Source organism: Crinia signifera, chromosome 3 (genome assembly GCF_055691185.1).
Source record: "Crinia signifera chromosome 3, ASM5569118v1, whole genome shotgun sequence".
Classification (NCBI taxonomy): Eukaryota; Metazoa; Chordata; class Amphibia; order Anura; family Myobatrachidae; genus Crinia; species Crinia signifera.
Genome location: NC_139219.1, coordinates 6,863,685 through 6,883,795, shown reverse-complemented (window position 1 = coordinate 6,883,795; position 20,111 = coordinate 6,863,685). Strand labels below are relative to the sequence as shown.

General features: G+C 48.7%; 1 protein-coding gene and 1 long non-coding RNA gene across 3 annotated transcripts in view; one reads left to right on the top strand and one right to left on the bottom strand.

Annotated features, from left to right (window-relative positions):
* Nucleotides 1-558, bottom strand: part of LOC146062443 (uncharacterized) — a 64,798-nt gene extending 64,240 nt beyond the window's left edge. The window contains exon 1 of the long non-coding RNA XR_014471320.1: nt 463-558. This is a non-coding gene — a long non-coding RNA (uncharacterized LOC146062443). The remainder of the gene's footprint in view (nt 1-462) is intronic.
* Nucleotides 559-4,652: 4,094 nt separating this feature from the next.
* The window catches only part of PROX1 (prospero homeobox 1), a 91,620-nt gene continuing 76,161 nt past the window's right edge, over nt 4,653-20,111 (top strand). Inside the window, exons 1-2 of one of the 2 annotated variants that reach the window (XM_083175179.1) lie at nt 4,653-4,790; nt 6,064-6,157. The gene's annotated coding sequence lies outside the window, so the exon portion shown is untranslated. The remainder of the gene's footprint in view (nt 4,791-6,063; nt 6,158-20,111) is intronic. The other variant, XM_083175182.1, reaches the window with a different exon arrangement.

Sequence of the window (20,111 nt, the reverse complement as noted above, 5' to 3'; positions counted from 1 at the left end):
GGAAAGTGGTTCACTCGGCCAGTTATACCAGCCGACAAATGGCGGTGGCCGGCGATGACGCGGGAGCGTGCACAAGTGCTCACCGATCATCGCCCGCCCATACACACTAGGTGATTTTGAGCTCAAAGTAGCTCTAAATGGGAAAATTGACCTACTGTACATTGAGCTCAGTCACGTTCAGTAACAGCAGTAAATAAAATACATTTACCACAATAATTAGTGGTTGCGGGTTTTACAAGTAAAAACAAATGCATCCTAAATAAATATCCATGAGTGGAAGGAGGAGGGTTATTCATGGGTCGTTAGCTCTGAGGCCAAGCAGGTAGTGACCCCGTGTTATTTGTAATCCGTGTTTGTCTCACATGGAATCCTTCTAGAAATATTTGAATGGTAAGCACAGCAAAGGAACTGGGCTGACCCTCTGCCCCCCCTGCATTATCTCATCATGCATACGCACACTACCTGATGCAGCCTGTCAGCAGATCAGATGCTGGAGAAGAAAAGGAGAGATTTATCCAGGATGTGGATTGTCAACTCTCCTAAAATCAGCTGCGTTCTGTGTAAAGAGAGAAAATGAGAGAAGCCGACATAGCTAAAAGCTCTTTGTAGCCAAAGTCTTTTCTGTAACCCTGATGCACAGAGACCCGCCACCCTGTGTATGGTATATGTGACCATTGCAGATTCTGCACCCTTGCATGAGCCCCCAGCATTCGCTGCTATATTAGAAAGAAATAAAACAGGTATATGTTGCGTACTGTGTATTTCCTACCTTCCTCTGCAGCTCAGCACAGCTTTAGCTAATCAGAAATAGAAGTAGGGTCTCATCTCGCGGCTATCTCCAGCCTTGGGCGCTACTGAGTCGGGTGTATGATGTGCGGAGGCCTATTGCAGTCATATCGCTTGCACTTAGTATGGCACAGGTCAGGGCTTCCCAAACTGGGTGCCATGGCACAGTAGGTACCACGGGGCAGTTGTAGCGGTGGTGCTGGCTTTTGGTCTACGATAAAATTTAATTTATGGTCCACGTGAGAGCTGGCGGCTGCCAATCATAAAATATGTGGACTAACATAAGCCCAACTCTGGGCCTAATTCAGACCTGATCTCAGGACAAATTTGTTCTCAAAATGGGCAAAGCAATGTGCACTGCAGGTGGGGCGGATGTAGCAGGTGCAGAGCGTTAGATTTCAGTGGTGTGTTGAAACTGATATCTATATTGCAGCCAGTATTAAACTACACAGAAATAAAATAACTCACCCAACTCTAACTCTCTCTGCACGTGTGTTACATCTGCCCCACCTGCAGTGCAGCAGGGTTTTGCCCATTTTGAGAACACACTTGTCCAGGAGCAGAGTATTTTGTACCTAATTGAATGGGTCATGTTGGAGGGTGTGTAGTACAAAGCTGGAGAATGGCTGCCACTTATAATAGGGCTAACACTGGAGAAATCAGAGCCTTGATCTTCTTACCTGCGCTCTCCACTGTCCCTATACACTTCTACAGAACTAGTCCATTCATTGCGCTCACTGCGGTGTAACTTACCTCCAACATAGGACCCACGGCCACCAGTGAGTACTGTCCGGGTACGGGCACCAGCGAGTACTGTCCGGGTACGGGCACCAGCGAGTACTGTCCGGGCACGGCCACCAGCGAGTACTGTCCGGGCACGGCCACTAGCGAGCACTGTCCGGGTACGGGCACCAGCGAGTACTGTCCGGGCACGGCCACCAGTGAGAACTGTCCGGGCACGGCCACCAGCGAGAACTGTCCGGGCACGGCCACCAGCGAGCACTGTCCGGGCACGGCCACCAGCGAGTACTGTCTGGGTACGGCCACCAGCGAGAACTGTCCGGGTACGGCCACCAGTGAGTACTGTCCGGGCACGGCCACCAGTGAGTACTGTCCGGGCACGGCCACCAGCGAGAACTGTCCGGGCACGGCCACCAGTGAGTACTGTCCGGGCACGGCCACCAGCGAGTACTGTCCGGGTACGACCACCAGTGAGTACTGTCCGGGCACGGCCACCAGCGAGCACTGTCCGGGCAAGGCCACCAGCGAGAACTGTCCGGGCACGGCCACCAGTGAGTACTGTCCGGGCACGGCCACCAGCGAGAACTGTCCGGGCACGGCCACCAGTGAGTACTGTCCGGGTACGGCCACCAGCGAGTACTGTCCGGGCACGGCCACCAGCGAGAACTGTCCGGGCACGGCCACCAGCGAGAACTGTCCGGGCACGGCCACCAGCGAGTACTGTCCGGGCACGGCCACCAGCGAGTACTGTCCGGGCACGGCCACCAGCGAGAACTGTCCGGGCACGGCCACCAGCGAGTACTGTCCGGGCACGGCCACCAGCGAGTACTGTCCGGGCACGGCCACCAGCGAGAACTGTCCGGGCACGGCCACCAGCGAGTACTGTCCGGGTACGGCCACCAGCGAGTACTGTCCGGGCACGGCCACCAGCGAGAACTGTCCGGGCACGGCCACCAGCGAGTACTGTCCGGGCACGGCCACCAGCGAGTACTGTCCGGGCACGGCCACCAGCGAGAACTGTCCGGGCACGGCCACCAGCGAGAACTGTCCGGGCACGGCCACCAGCGAGAACTGTCCGGGCACGGCCACCAGCGAGAACTGTCCGGGCACGGCCACCAGCGAGTACTGTCCGGGCACGGCCACCAGCGAGTACTGTCCGGGCACGGCCACCAGCGAGAACTGTCCGGGCACGGCCACCAGCGAGTACTGTCCGGGCACGGCCACCAGCGAGTACTGTCCGGGCACGGCCACCAGCGAGAACTGTCCGGGCACGGCCACCAGCGAGTACTGTCCGGGTACGGCCACCAGCGAGTACTGTCCGGGCACGGCCACCAGCGAGAACTGTCCGGGCACGGCCACCAGCGAGTACTGTCCGGGCACGGCCACCAGCGAGTACTGTCCGGGCACGGCCACCAGCGAGAACTGTCCGGGCACGGCCACCAGCGAGAACTGTCCGGGCACGGCCACCAGCGAGTACTGTCCGGGCACGGCCACCAGCGAGTACTGTCCGGGCACGGCCACCAGCGAGTACTGTCCGGGCACGGCCACCAGCGAGAACTGTCCGGGCACGGCCACCAGCGAGTACTGTCCGGGCACGGCCACCAGCGAGTACTGTCCGGGCACGGCCACCAGCGAGAACTGTCCGGGCACGGCCACCAGCGAGTACTGTCCGGGCACGGCCACCAGCGAGTACTGTCCGGGCACGGCCACCAGCGAGAACTGTCCGGGCACGGCCACCAGCGAGAACTGTCCGGGCACGGCCACCAGCGAGTACTGTCCGGGCACGGCCACCAGCGAGTACTGTCCGGGCACGGCCACCAGCGAGAACTGTCCGGGCACGGCCACCAGCGAGTACTGTCCGGGTACGGCCACCAGCGAGTACTGTCCGGGCACGGCCACCAGCGAGAACTGTCCGGGCACGGCCACCAGCGAGTACTGTCCGGGCACGGCCACCAGCGAGTACTGTCCGGGCACGGCCACCAGCGAGAACTGTCCGGGCACGGCCACCAGCGAGAACTGTCCGGGCACGGCCACCAGCGAGAACTGTCCGGGCACGGCCACCAGCGAGAACTGTCCGGGCACGGCCACCAGCGAGAACTGTCCGGGCACGGCCACCAGCGAGTACTGTCCGGGCACGGCCACCAGCGAGAACTGTCCGGGCACGGCCACCAGCGAGAACTGTCCGGGCACGGCCACCAGCGAGAACTGTCCGGGCACGGCCACCAGCGAGAACTGTCCGGGCACGGCCACCAGCGAGTACTGTCCGGGCACGGCCACCAGCGAGTACTGTCCGGGCACGGCCACCAGCGAGAACTGTCCGGGCACGGCCACCAGCGAGTACTGTCCGGGCACGGCCACCAGCGAGTACTGTCCGGGCACGGCCACCAGCGAGAACTGTCCGGGCACGGCCACCAGCGAGTACTGTCCGGGTACGGCCACCAGCGAGTACTGTCCGGGCACGGCCACCAGCGAGAACTGTCCGGGCACGGCCACCAGCGAGTACTGTCCGGGCACGGCCACCAGCGAGTACTGTCCGGGCACGGCCACCAGCGAGAACTGTCCGGGCACGGCCACCAGCGAGAACTGTCCGGGCACGGCCACCAGCGAGTACTGTCCGGGCACGGCCACCAGCGAGTACTGTCCGGGCACGGCCACCAGCGAGAACTGTCCGGGCACGGCCACCAGCGAGTACTGTCCGGGCACGGCCACCAGCGAGTACTGTCATGAGCAGGTCGTACGTTCCTGTGTGTACCCAGCATAAATCTCTTACCCATATGTACTACTTAGGGGAAATATGATATATATAAATAGACAAAGCTCCTGACAAGGCTCAGATTGGGACGGGTACAGCATGCCAGTTCCCCTGAGGGGAGGGTGCCTGTGGCATCACCAGGCAGGGGAGGGTAGAGATGCCCACCCAGCATCCTACTCAGATATGAGAGACTGAGAGACGTGAGCTATACTTACCCAGCATCCCCCGCGCCCGCCCTCTCTATGCTAGATCCCCAGAGAGTGACCGGTGACGCATCTCAGGGAAGAATGTGATTGGCTGCGAGGGGTCCCGCAGACGGCGCGCGGAGCGGCTCTTCCCGCCTTACGTTGTATCACGTGGTGCGGTGCGTCAGTTCTATCTCCTCCTCCTAGTCTCCCGGTCCACACGTGACGTCGGGTCCCGCTGGAGCTGCTGGCCGGCCTCTGATGTCCGGTCACCCGGTGTCCTCCGTACAGTCGCCAGCACTGGCTGTCACCAGCGGCCCCTGCAGGTACAATAATAGCGCATTCAGCCGCTGGGGCTAGGTGCGGGCCCAGGCAAGTAACTTGTGGGGCCCCACTAATAGGATTGGGAAAGGGATTATTTTGTGCTCTGACGACACCCCTCTATATTGTGTAGAGTATGTGTCACAAGCACCCCCTGTCTATACTGCCCCCCCCCCCCCCCATGCCATATGACTATATTGGACCAGTAATTGCAGAAACTTAACGGTAGAAATATTCTGCTGCAGGTGTGGGCTTGCTGGTGCTTGTAGTTACACATGACATGACCAAACAGACAACGGTGCTTGTTGGGGGACTGGGAGGTCACACATTTTAATAAAAATATGTTAATAAATCCTCTGTACAAGGTGAGTGTGGTGTAGCAGATGGACAGTGTCTCTAGGTCAACAGTGTCTAAGCCAATACCAAGAGGTTGACATGCACAAGATCGACACTGGAAAAAGGTTGACACATGAAAAGGTCAACATCGTTTCTCAGGTTTTTTTGAGCAAGGGGACCCCTAATTTGAGTATCACATCCCCTCGGAGTCCATGTTGAGGATAATGTATGGAAAAGTCCCAAAAAGTAAGAAAAAAATAAGCAAAACTCAGGTTGACCGTTGCCATGCCAACCTTTTGCTCATGTTAAACTTTTGACCATGTCGGCTATACAATATGTATGTTGACCATTTTCTATCGACCTATTGACTGTCGACCTAGACGTCTGTCAGCCACCCGGGTACTGTACAAGGCCAATAGTCTCATATTAAGCAAAACCGGTATGCTATGCTTTACCATTTTAGCTTTTTGCCCCATATCAGCTCTTTATCTGCTGGCTGTATAAAGCTTGTGATGGAGGTGAGAACATTCTCCGCCCTGATTCACTTTTTAACAGAGCTAGATTGGAAAGGGCACGCGGTTGTTAGGTCGACATGTCCGTTGTCGACACAGGAAATGGTTGAGATGAGTTTCTCATGATTTTGTCCATGCAGCGGATAACAATGTATGTACATGCGTGCGGATATACATATAAATACCTGTCTATCCTCTGCTCATAGCATCAGTGTTAGGGGCAAGATGTCTGCTTATTAATCCGTCAACTCGTATGTAAGGTGTCACTGGAATAAAATGTAAATTCCATCAGTACGGGAGAGCGGCAGACGACAAATCGAAGCCATGGAGGGGAGAATTCCTGAGGCACGTGGTGACAATGACGTTCACATAGTTTTCATATAACATTGACCTGTATCTTGTCATTTGTGTCATTTTGTTGCATTTTCAGGTAAATGCTGCAAAGAGATTCATTGAAATAATTGAAACCAGACTTTTGTGGTTATGCTGAGGATTATCTCGCAGGAAGACAGCAATGGATGGAGGTAATAGCAATAAGTACACAGGAGAAAGCAGCGTCTGCGTAGGGTTACCCAGTGCTACAACCTAGGAACACTCCTGCACATAGGGCCTGCAAGTAGGTTAATGCCACCGCGGCAAACGCACGCCCCCCGCCAGCCATCCGTGGTTTTTTGTTTTTTGACCGCGCTCTGAGTATGATAAGCTGCTCCAATAAAAGTATTATTATTCAGCTAGGAGCGCTAGGATTGGTATACGGGGTAGTGTAGTATGACTGGTCCAGGCAGGAGAGGGTACAATAAAAAAAAAAAAAAGAAAGATAAATAAATAAATAGTAAAAAGTAGGTTCAAGGAATTAACCAAACTATGTGATTATAGTTAGAGTATGTTAATTACGAGTGTAGTGTGCAGAGTTCAGTGTGACCTGAAAAGTAAAAGATTAGAATAAAAATGTTTACACTCCCTTGGAGTGGTGGAGAGTCCTTGCCTGACTCTCCCTACTAAGCGGCTGATGTTACCTTTGCCGCGTGCTCCGATCCCGGAGGTTGGTGGCGGGGGCTGCTGCACTTCTGAGCGGGATGCTGTCCCTCCTGGAGAGGGTCATGTTGGGAGTAACCAAGTAGTTGATGAAATGGTGACTGAAAAGAGTGACAAAGTCTAAGAACTAGAGCATGGGTCTTCAAACTGTGGCCTAAATCAACACTGCATCCTTGAAAAAGTGCCTGATAGGCACGAAACGCGTTGGAGCAGCCTGGAGAAATACTGTCACCTAACTGAACCCTCAAAGCAGCACATCAGGACGCCGGTCCATCCTCCCCCCTCACCGAATTTACCCGGCAATCGGAGCCGCGGCATCACAGCCGCGAATACAAGCATCCTGCTCAGAAGTGCAGCAGCCCCCGCCGCCAACCTCCGGGATCGGAGCACGCGGCAAAGGTAACATCAGCCGCTTAGTAGGGACAGTCAGGCAAGGACTCTCCACCACTCCAAGGGAGTGTAAACATTTTTATTCTAATCTTTTACTTTTCAGGTCACACTGAACTCTGCACACTACACTCGTAATTACCATACTCTAATGCTTTGTACACACGGTCCGATTTCCTTTCCGATGTTGACGATATAGTCAACATCGGATCGGCATCGGATCAACATCGGATGTTCACGTATCGGAAGCCAGAAAGTCTTGGCTGCCTTGTCTATATAGTGCAGATCTGCACTATATAGTCAAGATAGGATGCAAATCGGATGGGAGGCTATTCCACTTATCTACTACTCTTTCTGTAAAGTAATTCTTCCTCAAATTTCCCCTGAGTCTTCCTCCCTCAAGTGTCAGTGCATGTCCTTGTGTTCTGCTGCTCCTCTTCCTCTTCCATTACAGTGTCTTATATAGCGCAGCAGATTATGTGACAGCGTCTTATATAGCGCAGCAGATTCCGTTACAGTGTCTTATATAGCGCAGCAGATTCCGTTACAGTGTCTTATATAGCGCAGCAGATTCCGTTACAGTGTCTTATATAGCGCAGCAGATTCCGTCACAGTGTCTTATATAGTGCAACAGATTCCGTTACAGTGTCTATAGCACAGCAGATTCCATTACAGTGTCTTATATAGCGCAGCAGATTCTGTTACAGTGTCTTATATAGTGCAGCAGATTCCGTTAGTGTCTTATATAGCGCAGCAGATTCTGTTACAGTGTCTTATATAGTGCAGCAGATTCCGTTACAGTGTCTTATATAGCGCAGCAGATTCCATTACAGTGTCTTATATAGCGCAGCAGATTCCGTTACAGCGTCTTATATAGCGCAGCAGATTCCGTTACAGCGTCTTATATAGCGCAGCAGATTCCGTTACAGTGTATTATATAGTGCAGCAGATTCCCATTACAGTGTCTTATAAAGTGCAGCAGATTCCGTTACAGTGTCTTATATAGTGCAGCAGATTCCTCTCTCAAGTGTCAGAGCTTGTCCTTGTGTTCTGCTGCTCCTCTTCCATTACAGTGTCTTATATAGCGCAGCAGATTATGTGACAGCGTCTTATATAGCGCAGCAGATTCCGTTACAGTGTCTTATATAGTGCAGCAGATTCCGTTACAGTGTCTTATATAGCGCAGCAGATTCCGTTACAGTGTCTTATATAGCGCAGCAGATTCCCATTACAGTGTCTTATATAGCGTAGCAGATTCCGTTACAGCGTCTTATATAGCGCTGCATATTCCGTTACAGCGTCTTATATAGCGCAGCAGATTCCGTTACAGTGTCTTATATAGCGCAGCAGATTATGTGACAGCGTCTTATATAGCGCAGCAGATTCCGTTACAGTGTCTTATATAGCGCAGCAGATTCCGTTACAGTGTCTTATATAGCGCAGCAGATTCCGTTACAGTGTCTTATATAGCGCAGCAGATTCCGTCACAGTGTCTTATATAGTGCAACAGATTCCGTTACAGTGTCTATAGCACAGCAGATTCCATTACAGTGTCTTATATAGCGCAGCAGATTCTGTTACAGTGTCTTATATAGTGCAGCAGATTCCGTTAGTGTCTTATATAGCGCAGCAGATTCTGTTACAGTGTCTTATATAGTGCAGCAGATTCCGTTACAGTGTCTTATATAGCGCAGCAGATTCCATTACAGTGTCTTATATAGCGCAGCAGATTCCGTTACAGCGTCTTATATAGCGCAGCAGATTCCGTTACAGCGTCTTATATAGCGCAGCAGATTCCGTTACAGTGTATTATATAGTGCAGCAGATTCCCATTACAGTGTCTTATAAAGTGCAGCAGATTCCGTTACAGTGTCTTATATAGCGCAGCAGATTCCGTTACAGCGTCTTATATAGCGCAGCAGATTCCGTTACAGTGTCTTATATAGCGCAGCAGATTCCGTTACAGCGTCTTATATAGTGCAGCAGATTCCCATTACAGTGTCTTATAAAGTGCAGCAGATTCTGTTACAGTGTCTTATATAGTGCAGCAGATTCCTCTCTCAAGTGTCAGAGCTTGTCCTTGTGTTCTGCTGCTCCTCTTCCATTACAGTGTCTTATATAGCGCAGCAGATTATGTGACAGCGTCTTATATAGCGCAGCAGATTCCGTTACAGTGTCTTATATAGTGCAGCAGATTCCGTTACAGTGTCTTATATAGCGCAGCAGATTCCGTTACAGTGTCTTATATAGCGCAGCAGATTCCCATTACAGTGTCTTATAAAGTGCAGCAGATTCCGTTACAGTGTCTTATATAGTGCAGCAGATTCCTCTCTCAAGTGTCAGAGCTTGTCCTTGTGTTCTGCTGCTCCTCTTCCATTACAGTGTCTTATATAGCGCAGCAGATTCCGTTACAGTTTCTTATATAGCACAGCAGATTCCGTTACAGTTTTTTATATATCGCAGCAGATTCCGTTACAGCGTCTTATATAGCGTATCATATTCCGTTACAGCGTCTTATATAGCGCAGCAGATTCCGTTACAGTGTCTTATATAGAGCAGCAGATTCCGTTACAGCGTCTTATATAGCGCAGCAGATTCCGTTACAGTGTCTTATATAGCGCAGCAGATTCCGTTACAGTGTCTTATATAGCGCAGCAGATTCCGTTACAGCGTCTTATATTGCGCAGCTGATTCCGTTACAGCGCCTTATATAGCGCAGCAGATTCCGTTACAGTGTCTTATATAGCGCAGCAGATTCCGTTACAGTTTCTTATATAGCACAGCAGATTCCGTTACAGTTTTTTATATATCGCAGCAGATTCCGTTACAGTGTCTTATATAGCGCAGCAGATTCCCTTGCGTTTACAATGGTAGACAGAGATAAAACAAACTTGGTAACAACAGACAGACTTGGAGGTAGGAGGGCCCTGTTGCAAGCTTAAAATCTATAGGGATATAGGAGGGAAACACAAGGACAGGCACCAGTAATAGTACTGTATAGCAGTCCCACCAAGTTACAAGTCCAGAAGGGAAGCTATATAATACATAAGTGCCTGAGAGGGTTATGCCTGTGGAACTTAAATATGATAGTCGTAGCTAGAAATTAAATGCTTGTAATGTCTTTATGTAATATATGTAATGTCTCCCTCCCGCCCTTTTCATCCCTGCTTGATGCTGCACTGTAATCCACAAAAAATTCCTAGTGTGCGCAAGCACACATGGCCAATAAAGTTGATTCTATTCTATTCTATAGGCTTGCCTGAAGAGGTGAGTTTTTAGGGAACACTTGAAAGTTTGGAGGCTAGTGGAGGGTCTTATTGTATGTATATATAAAAAATTGCACACTGCACTAGGATTATGCCCATTACATATTCTGTTGTAATGACAATTACACATTATTGCATACACTGTAATGCCTCTTACACATTACACCACACACCATAATGCCCATTACACATGATAGCACACACTGAAAGTTCTCTGCGGCATTTCAGTGCGTTGGGGGTAGCGTAAGGCTCACAGTGCCACACACAAAAAGGGCATGGTGCATTTTGAGGTTTTAAAAATGGGCAGGGTGCGGCACCATGCAAAAGAAGCTTAGAAGGAACACTAGTAAACCAGTACAGGTCAGTTAGTCCCTGCAGCAGGCACCTAGTGTGTATACTAGTACATGTCAGTTAGTCCCTACAGCAGGCACCTAGTGTGTAACCCAGTACAGGTCAGTTAGTCCCTGCAGCAGGCACCTAGTGTGTATACTAGTACAGGTCAGTTAGTCCCTGCAGCAGGCACCTAGTGTGTAACCCAGTACAGGTCAGTTAGTCCCTGCAGCAGGCACCTAGTGTGTATACTAGTACAGGTCAGTTAATCCCTGCAGCAGGCACCTAGTGTGTAACCCAGTACAGATCAGTTAGTCCCTGCTGCAGGCACCTAGTGTGTATACTAGTACAGGTCAGTTAGTCTCTGCAGCAGGCACCTAGTGTGTATACTAGAACAGGTCAGTTAGTCCCTGCAGCAGGCACCTAGTGTGTAACCCAGTACAGATCAGTTAGTCCCTGCTGCAGGCACCTAGTGTGTATACTAGTACAGGTCAGTTAGTCTCTGCAGCAGGCACCTAGTGTGTAACCAAGTACAGGTCAGTTAGTCCCTGCAGCAGGCACCTAGTGTGTATACTAGTACAGGTCAGTTAGTCTCTGCAGCAGGCACCTAGTGTGTAACCCAGTACAGGTCAGTCAGCCCCTGCAGCAGGCACCTAGTGTGTAACCCAGTATAGGCCAGTTAGTCCCTGCAGCAGGCACCTAGTGTGTAACCCAGTACAGGTCATTTAGCCCCTGCAGCAGGCACCTAGTGTGTAACCCAGTACAGGTCAGTTAGTCCCTGCAGCAGGCACCTAGTGTGTAACCCAGTACAGGTCAGTTAGTCCTGGCAGCAGGCACCTAGTGTGTAACCCAGTACAGGTAATTTAGCCCCTGCAGCAGGCACCTAGTGTGTAACCCAGTACAGGTCAGTTAGTCCTGGCAGCAGGTACCAAGTGTGTACCCGTGTGTAACCCAGTACAGGTCAGTTAGTCCCTGCAGCAGGCACCTAGTGTGTAACCCAGTACAGGTCAGTTAGTGCCTGCAGCAGGTACCTAGTGTGTAACCCAGTACAGGTCAGTTAGTCTCTGCAGCAGGCACCTAGTGTGTAACCCAGTACAGGTCAGTTAGTCCCTGCAGCAGGCACCTAGTGTGTAACCCAGTACAGGTCAGTTAGTCCCTGCAGCAGGCACCTAGTGTGTATACTAGAACAGGTCAGTTAGTCCCTGCAGCAGGTACCTAGTGTGTAACCCAGTACAGGTCAGTTAGTCCCTGCAGCAGGCACCTAGTATGTATACTAGTACAGGTCAGTTAGTCCATGCAGCAGGCACCTAGTGTGTAACCCAGTACAGGTCAGTTAGTCCCTGCAGCAGGCACCTAGTGTGTATACTAGAACAGGTCAGTTAGTCCCTGCAGCAGGCACCTAGTGCGTAACCCAGTACAGATCAGTTAGTCCCTGCTGCAGGCACCTAGTGTGTATACTAGTACAGGTCAGTTAGTCTCTGCAGCAGGCACCTAGTGTGTAACCCAGTACAGGTCAGTTAGTCCCTGCAGCAGGCACCTAGTGTGTATACTAGTACAGGTCAGTTAGTCTCTGCAGCAGGCACCTAGTGTGTAACCCAGTACAGGTCAGTCAGCCCCTGCAGCAGGCACCTAGTGTGTAACCCAGTATAGGCCAGTTAGTCCCTGCAGCAGGCACCTAGTGTGTAACCCAGTACAGGTCATTTAGCCCCTGCAGCAGGCACCTAGTGTGTAACCCAGTACAGGTCAGTTAGTCCCTGCAGCAGGCACCTAGTGTGTAACCCAGTACAGGTCAGTTAGTCCTGGCAGCAGGCACCTAGTGTGTAACCCAGTACAGGTCATTTAGCCCCTGCAGCAGGCACCTAGTGTGTAACCCAGTACAGGTCAGTTAGTCCTGGCAGCAGGTACCAAGTGTGTACCCGTGTGTAACCCAGTACAGGTCAGTTAGTCTCTGCAGCAGGCACCTAGTGTGTAACCCAGTACAGGTCAGTTAGTCCCTGCAGCAGGTACCTAGTGTGTAACCCAGTACAGGTCAGTTAGTCTCTGCAGCAGGTACCTAGTGTGTAACCCAGTACAGGTCAGTTAGTCCTGGCAGCAGGCACCTAGTGTGTAACCCAGTACAGGTCAGTTAGTCCCTGCAGCAGGCACCTAGTGTGTAACCCAGTACAGGTCAGTTAGTCCCTGCAGCAGGTACCTAGTGTGTAACCCAGTACAGGTCAGTTAGTCCCTGCAGCAGGCACCTAGTGTGTATACTAGTACAGGTCAGTTAGTCCCTGCAGCAGGCACCTAGTGTGTAACCCAGTACAGGTCAGTTAGTCAATGCAGCAGGCACCTAGTGTGTATACTAGAACAGGTCAGGGTACTTGTGTAGTTTCACGGTGCCACTAGATAGGATACGATTTAGTATGTGATTTGACATAAGATATCGCATAAGATATAGGATAAGATTTTCTATCCATTTCATTACCCCACTATCCACTAGGGCGTGGAGTTGATTTTATATAGCGTGGCGAGCCACCGAGCCCGAAGCGTGGCGAGCCCCGCGAGGGGACACGGATGTTGTTTCAAAGCAAGTCACCAATATCGCATGCAATTCCATAAAATACATTCCGTGTACCCTCGCGGGGCTCGCCACGCTTCGGGCTCGGTGGCTCGCTGTGCTCGCCACGCTATATAAAATCAACTCCACGCCCTAGTGGATAGTGGGGTAATGAAATGGATATTAAATCTTATCCTATATCTTATGCGATATCTTATGTCAAATCACATACTAAATCGTATCCTATCGATCCTACCCAGGTCAGTTAGTCCCTGCAGCAGGCACCTAGTGTGTAAACAGATATTTATTTCAGTGTCAAATCGTTATCCTAATAATAATGCAGCGCCACCTATGTCCAAAAAGACGTTGGAGGACTGCCCGTACACACAAACAGATGCGATGATATATCTACGGGTATGTCGGCATCGGCTGTGCTGCAGAGCCGGCATGATATGTCTGTGAATGACGCCGTTATCAGACATACTAGTGGTACACCCCCCCCGGACCCGCTCACGATATATTGGCTATTTAATCGAATGGCCGATATATTGGCTAGTGTGCACCCTTCTTTAGTGTCTGCGGTAAGCCCTGAGTGTGTACATAATGCAGATTTCTGCTCATTGGGAACGAATATATCAAACAATTACGCTATCCTAAGGATTGCAGGTTTCCTGTACACCTCAACGGGTCACAAGGCAAAACCGGCGCTGTCTGTAATGCAAACTGTATCCATCGCATTGCACTGTATGCTCAGCCATATGTACCCCCTTGTCTCCCCTGTCTCGTACACTGCACAGCAATCTATAAATGTACTGTCTTCATATGCTGCAATGACCAGTGGTGCCGCTGATGGCTGCCTAGGCGCTGTGCAGCTTGGCAGGTATGTGTTCCCTGTGTAATAACTGTACTGTCCCTGCTTATATTGTTACCTGCAAGCAGGAGGAGGAGTTTGCAGGTGCACACTAAATATATATGCTAGACCTTTTAATATCTTGCTATATTGCATTTGAGGTTATTAGCATAGTAATGGCCATTAGTATGGGCTTGTCCACCGCATCCAGGTTACCTCAATAGGACAAGTCCCTAACACTACTCTGGGACTGGTCCAGGGCACAGGGCCCCCCAGGCCAGCCCAGCAGAACCACCCCATGGCATCACATTAGTGTGAAATTAAAGTGATAGTAAAAGGGATAGGGGAAATTATATGTGATAGGACTTACCTAGGTAAGAAGTAATAATAAATGTGAAGGGTGCTACATATATATTAAACAAACTAAAGGGGTGATTGAAAGTGTACGATATGATGCCATGGAGCAGCCCAGCAACAGCAGCCCAAAGAGCCCAGCGCCCCAAACACAGTCCCACAGACTAACACTCAGCATATATGTACAGTAGGACTTACCCTCATAGTGCCAAGCTGAGGTGTGCAGTCTTGAATGTTGGGACTCCAACCTAATTAAAAGCAATCTGGGACAGGTGGGTGGGGTGCTAGTTAAGGAGGAAGGCGTCTCTAGTTCCTATAGGGGAAATGGGGAGTGTGTATGACTGATCACACACACCCAGAGAGCGCCAGACAATTGGATAATTATAAATGTAATACATTTATTTGAATAAACAACAATAAAATATATCGCATCAAATGCAACATGTAATAAAATGAATAGTATTTAAAAAGGTACATTACACTCCCATGGGATATATAGCAACAGGTGGTAGTCCCAATATTTGGATATCTCCTTTTTGGGGTAAAGTGTACGTCAGATCCAGCTCAATTATCATAGATGTTGAATTTTTTGTGTGAACAACACATCACATGAAAGGTGTAGTAGCTGATAGTTGTGGATATGCTCAGTCTATTAAGCAGACTGCTCTAGCTTATCCGCCGGCTGTCGCTGCCTGTTGACGACCAGCCAGTTTGTGTGTCGGCGGAGAGCGAGCTGTCTGCCTCCGGCAATCAGCTAAGTTGTTGCACGCTGAATTGCCGGGAGGTTGGAGTGGTCCAATGAATGCTGCAGGTAACTCACCCAGGACTTGTGCCGATGTCCGGCTAGCGTGTTCAGTGCTGGCGGCGCTGGGGAGACCTTGGTTTTGCAGGTAATCAGCTGGAAAAGCAAAGACGTTTTCAGGAGCTTGAATCGATAATGCTGGAGCTGCAATCACCGTGGGAGTGCACCTTATCTCTGTAGCTTGGCTTGACGCGTTTCTCCGCTGTCACAGTATATAGCGGTTTCTTCAGAAGGGTAGTGCAGCAAGCACTATATTTAGTGTGCACCTGCAAACTCCTCCTCCTGCTTGCTGCACTACAAGTCTCAGCAGGTAGCACCTCATATGTCCAGGGTGTGCAGTTTAGGGCCCCTCCCCCTATGTACTATATATTGTGTATTCATACACACTGGAAGGAACTAGAGACGCCTTCCTCCTTAACTAGCACCCCACCCACCTGTCCCAGATTGCTTTTAATTAGGTTGGAGTCCCAACATTCAAGACTGCACACCTCAGCTTGGCACTATGAGGGTAAGTCCTACTGTACATATATGCTGAGTTTTGGTCTGTGGGACTGTGTTTGGGGCGCTGGGCTCTTTGGGCTGCTGTTGCTGGGCTGCTCCATGGCATCATATCGTACACTTTCAAACACCCCTTTAGTTTGTTCAATATATATGTAGCACCCCACCCACCTGTCCCAGATTGCTTTTAATTAGGTTGGAGTCCCAACATTCAAGACTGCACACCTCAGCTTGGCACTATGAGGGTAAGTCCTACTATACATATATGCTGAGTGTTAGTCTGTGGGACTGTGTTTGGGGCGCAGGGCTCTTTGGGCTGCTGTTGCTGGGCTGCTCCATGGCATCATATCGTACACTTTCCTTCACCCCTTTAGTTTGTTTAATATATATGTAGCACCCTCACATTTATTATTACTTCTTACCTAGGTAAGTCCTATCACATATAATTTCCCCTATCCCTTTTACTATCACTTTAATTTCACACTAATGTGATGCCATGGGGTGGTTCTGCTGGGCTGGCCTGGGGGGCCCTGTGCCCTGGACCTGTCCCAGAGTAGTGTTAGGGACTTGTCCTATTGAGGTAACCTGGATGCGGTGGACAAGCCCATACTAATGGCCATTACTATGCTAATAACCTCAAATGCAATATAGCAAGATATTAAAAGGTCTAGCATATATATTTAGTGCGCACCTGCAAACTCCTCCTCCTGCTTGCTGCACTACAAGTCTCAGCAGGTAGCACCTCATATGTCCAGGGTGTGCAGTTTATATTGTTACCTACCTGGCTGCTGCAATGACCAGTGGTGCCGACGGTGGCTGCCTACACTCTGTGCAGCTCGGCAGGTATGTGTTCCCTGTGTAATAACTGTACTGTCCCTGCTTATATTTTTACCTACCTGGCTGCTGCAATGACCAGTGGTGCCGCTGGTGGCTGCCTAGGCGCTGTGCAGCTTAGTGAATATAAGTTCCCTGCGTCTATAATCCCCAGGGTACATCGAGTGTATAACTGTATGTGCTATGTATATCTGTACTGTCACTGTATAACTGTACCTACCTGGCTGTTGCACAGCAATCCAAATCTAACTCCTACTATACACAAGTATACCTGGCCAATAAAGCTGATTCTGATTTGGCCAGCATCACCTTTAATACTGCAAGCTGCAGTGCTACATTTGCATCATTATCCCCTGAATATGCAGCAATGGGTTATTTGTCAGTGTTTTATAAATAAAAGATGATTTTAATATATTTTTTTTTTCATTGAGAGAACATTATCAAAGCAAACGTGTCACTGTTGTCATTCTCCTAAATACTGTGTTACACGCCAATGACCAAGTCCTGCGCCTCCTGTACTAGAGGAGGCTATAGATTACTACTATGGGAGAGAGCTCTCTACTGTTAAAAAACACCAACTGCAATTGAATCAGGTTACAGTGCTGGTGGTATTATTTACTTCCACAGAGCAGGAAGCACATCACAGTCACAATGACATTACCCACTTGCCCTCTGTGGATGGGAGGTTAGAGATTAAAGGGCCAGTTTCCTGTGTGAAAAATGAAATAGTATTTTCTCCGACAGCTCGAGATCTGTCTGCCTGTTCTCCATTGTCCGTCCTGTGTTGTTTTTGTCCTAATGTGTCTCTACCTTCATAACAAGTCACCTACTGTATTCTGTACAAACAATCTCATTGTGAGGTGCAGATGGGCAAAGAACGATTTTGTTTTGGAGGAAGCACACACTATTTACGATGTGTTGTGTGTCTTCACCTTGATGCTTCCCTGTGCGATGTACATGAAGGGTATGATTTGATGGGAAGTCTTACATGGATGTTATGATTATATATACAGTAGTTGGACTAAGTTATCTTGCTGAAAACCTTTGTTTAGTGACCCTAGGTTGTAATTCCAGGCACCTGGGGGTTACCGTATGTCGAAACCTACAGATTCTGCCAATTAAGGCCGAATCTATGGATTAACACTCATTATTTGGGTTTTACTTGGCTGGAAAAATGCAGAATAATAGTTCCAGGCTTTAAACGCAGAGGTTTAGCTATGCTATAAGTTCTATAGGTAATAGAATCTGCCCTATAACAGATAGGGGTAAATTTACTAAAATGCGAGTTCTATTGACGGCTGGATGTTTCCCATAGCAACCATTTACCATATCTTAGTAAATTGACCCAAAATGAAGTAACACTTATTTACAACTCTGACCAGGTCTGATACAGGGATTATCCCGATAAATATTTCGCTTTAATAATGTGTCAGATTTCAGGGGAATTGGAGCAGTCGATTTAATATGTAGATCACAGATAATTGGGTAGCAGGATAATACCTGCATCTCCAGGTATGGCATATAAATGTTGCAAGCCGAAGCTGTAAAACATTCCTTTTTCCCATGTGTCAGGTTTGTGATACAAAAGCGCTCGATAACATGACAACAGTTGTAGTGGCTGAAGCTGCCAGTCGTTGTCAGTGCAGGGAGTAGGCTGAGGTATACAGTGAGGGTGTTTTTGTGCGTTTCCATCCATGTGGCAGCTAACGAACGTGTATGACTTTTTGCAGAGTGGGATACAATACTTATTAGGACACAGTAACCCTTTCACTGCCACAGGTCTGCGATGGGGGGGCATGGGTGAAAAAGCCCAAAATTTAGCAAAAATATTCCAGATAAATTTGGGCATTAAACAAAGTGCATAAAAACAATAGATAAATAGAGATCTGCAAGATTGGTCCTTATTCACAAGCCCAGTAATAAATAATACATGACATTACTATTATTTGGTCCGTTCCCACTTGCTGTGGCCGCACCATATTCAATAACACGGAAGACGTTTCCAATTCAAATATACATTTGTTTTGACATTTTGTATGCAGGAACGTGAGGGCCACGGAATTCGCTGCACTATATAAGAAACTGAATTAAATAATACAGTTAAAACGCCCAAAGTAATCGGGACGATATTCTCCAACCCTGCAGGAAATGAGAGCAGACGTTTACATAGAGGGGGCATGTTGTCAGCCCCCAGACTCACCAAGTGCTTCGTTTTTTATTTATTTTTTATTTTAACAAATTGTCTTTCAAAAGCATCTGTAAAATTGGCAGCAGGTGTGAATGAAGGCACCGAAGATGAAACAAAAATATATTTTTTTTTTACCTGATTCAAAGGATAATCTGTTCCTTTTCTGAAAAGAAATGAATTGCAGATATAACATTTACAGCATGTGCGCTCCGGATAACTTTGCAGTGCCCCCTCCCAAACTGTCTTATTGGGGATACAGTATGTGTCTAAAAAACTAAATTAAGAGCAGCAATATTTTTTTTTGTCGTTTAAGATACTTTAGGTTGGGTATCGTCTGAAATTTGTTCGGGCCCATCTGCGGCATTTCTCTAGAATCGTTTTGTGTCGCCTCAATCTCTACCGATAACACCGTTGAGAGACTTACTACACATGAGCCAAAACAGAAAAGAAAAATTTTACAATTTACAAAAATAAATATATATATTATTTGCTTATTTTTGCAAAATGTAACAGTTGTATTTTCCTTTATGGCACATGCGTAGTAAGTCTTTCTGGTGTCCTCATTGATGTTAAAAGAACTTTTTTCATTTTAAATGACTCTCTTTAAAAAAAAAAAAATTAAATATAATATACAATATTGTAATCACACAACGGTTTGATGACTTCTCTGTGAAATTGCCGGTATTTACATAGATTTCCCCGGATAGTGCTGCAAGTGGCTCTGGCTGCGGAATATTTACTGGTGGTGTTGACACGTCTGACGTGAAGCACAGAGCAGTGATTACCGCGTAACCTTTTCACTGACGACCCAGACAGCAAGCTCCAGTGATACAGGAGAGAACACTTGTCGTATTGCACACATCAGTTCCATTCTATACCATTTCCCACAGATTCCTCCAGTAACCCAATATATCAGATATTACATGATAATTGCAGGGTCAGGAGCAGTCGCTGTCTGCTGGGTTCCATGAAGCAGAATGAGCCCTGTCACTTGTGGTTAGGCAGCGAGAGGCTGGGGAGATCCCGTCCGCTGCACAGTGCTACTTCTTTCTTACCGAGAGCCCTTGTGACTTCCTATCACAGACAGCAACGCTCACTATCAATGCGACTTACTTACTGTACATGCGGTCTAACGCTCCGCACCTGTCAGTTATAAGTGCTCTGCAGCTATTATACAGTATTATCCCAGTGCCACAATGGCTATAAAGTACACTTGTTCATGCTGCTGGATATGAAGGTTTTGGGATATACAGCGATATTACAGTATACAAGGCGTCCATAAATCCGTGCAGCCGATTATTTAAATTAGGAATACAGATTTCTGAAGGTAAATTGTTCTCCGAGGAGTTGTAAATGGCCAAACTTTCTATGAGTATAAAACAGTGCTCAGCTGTAGAC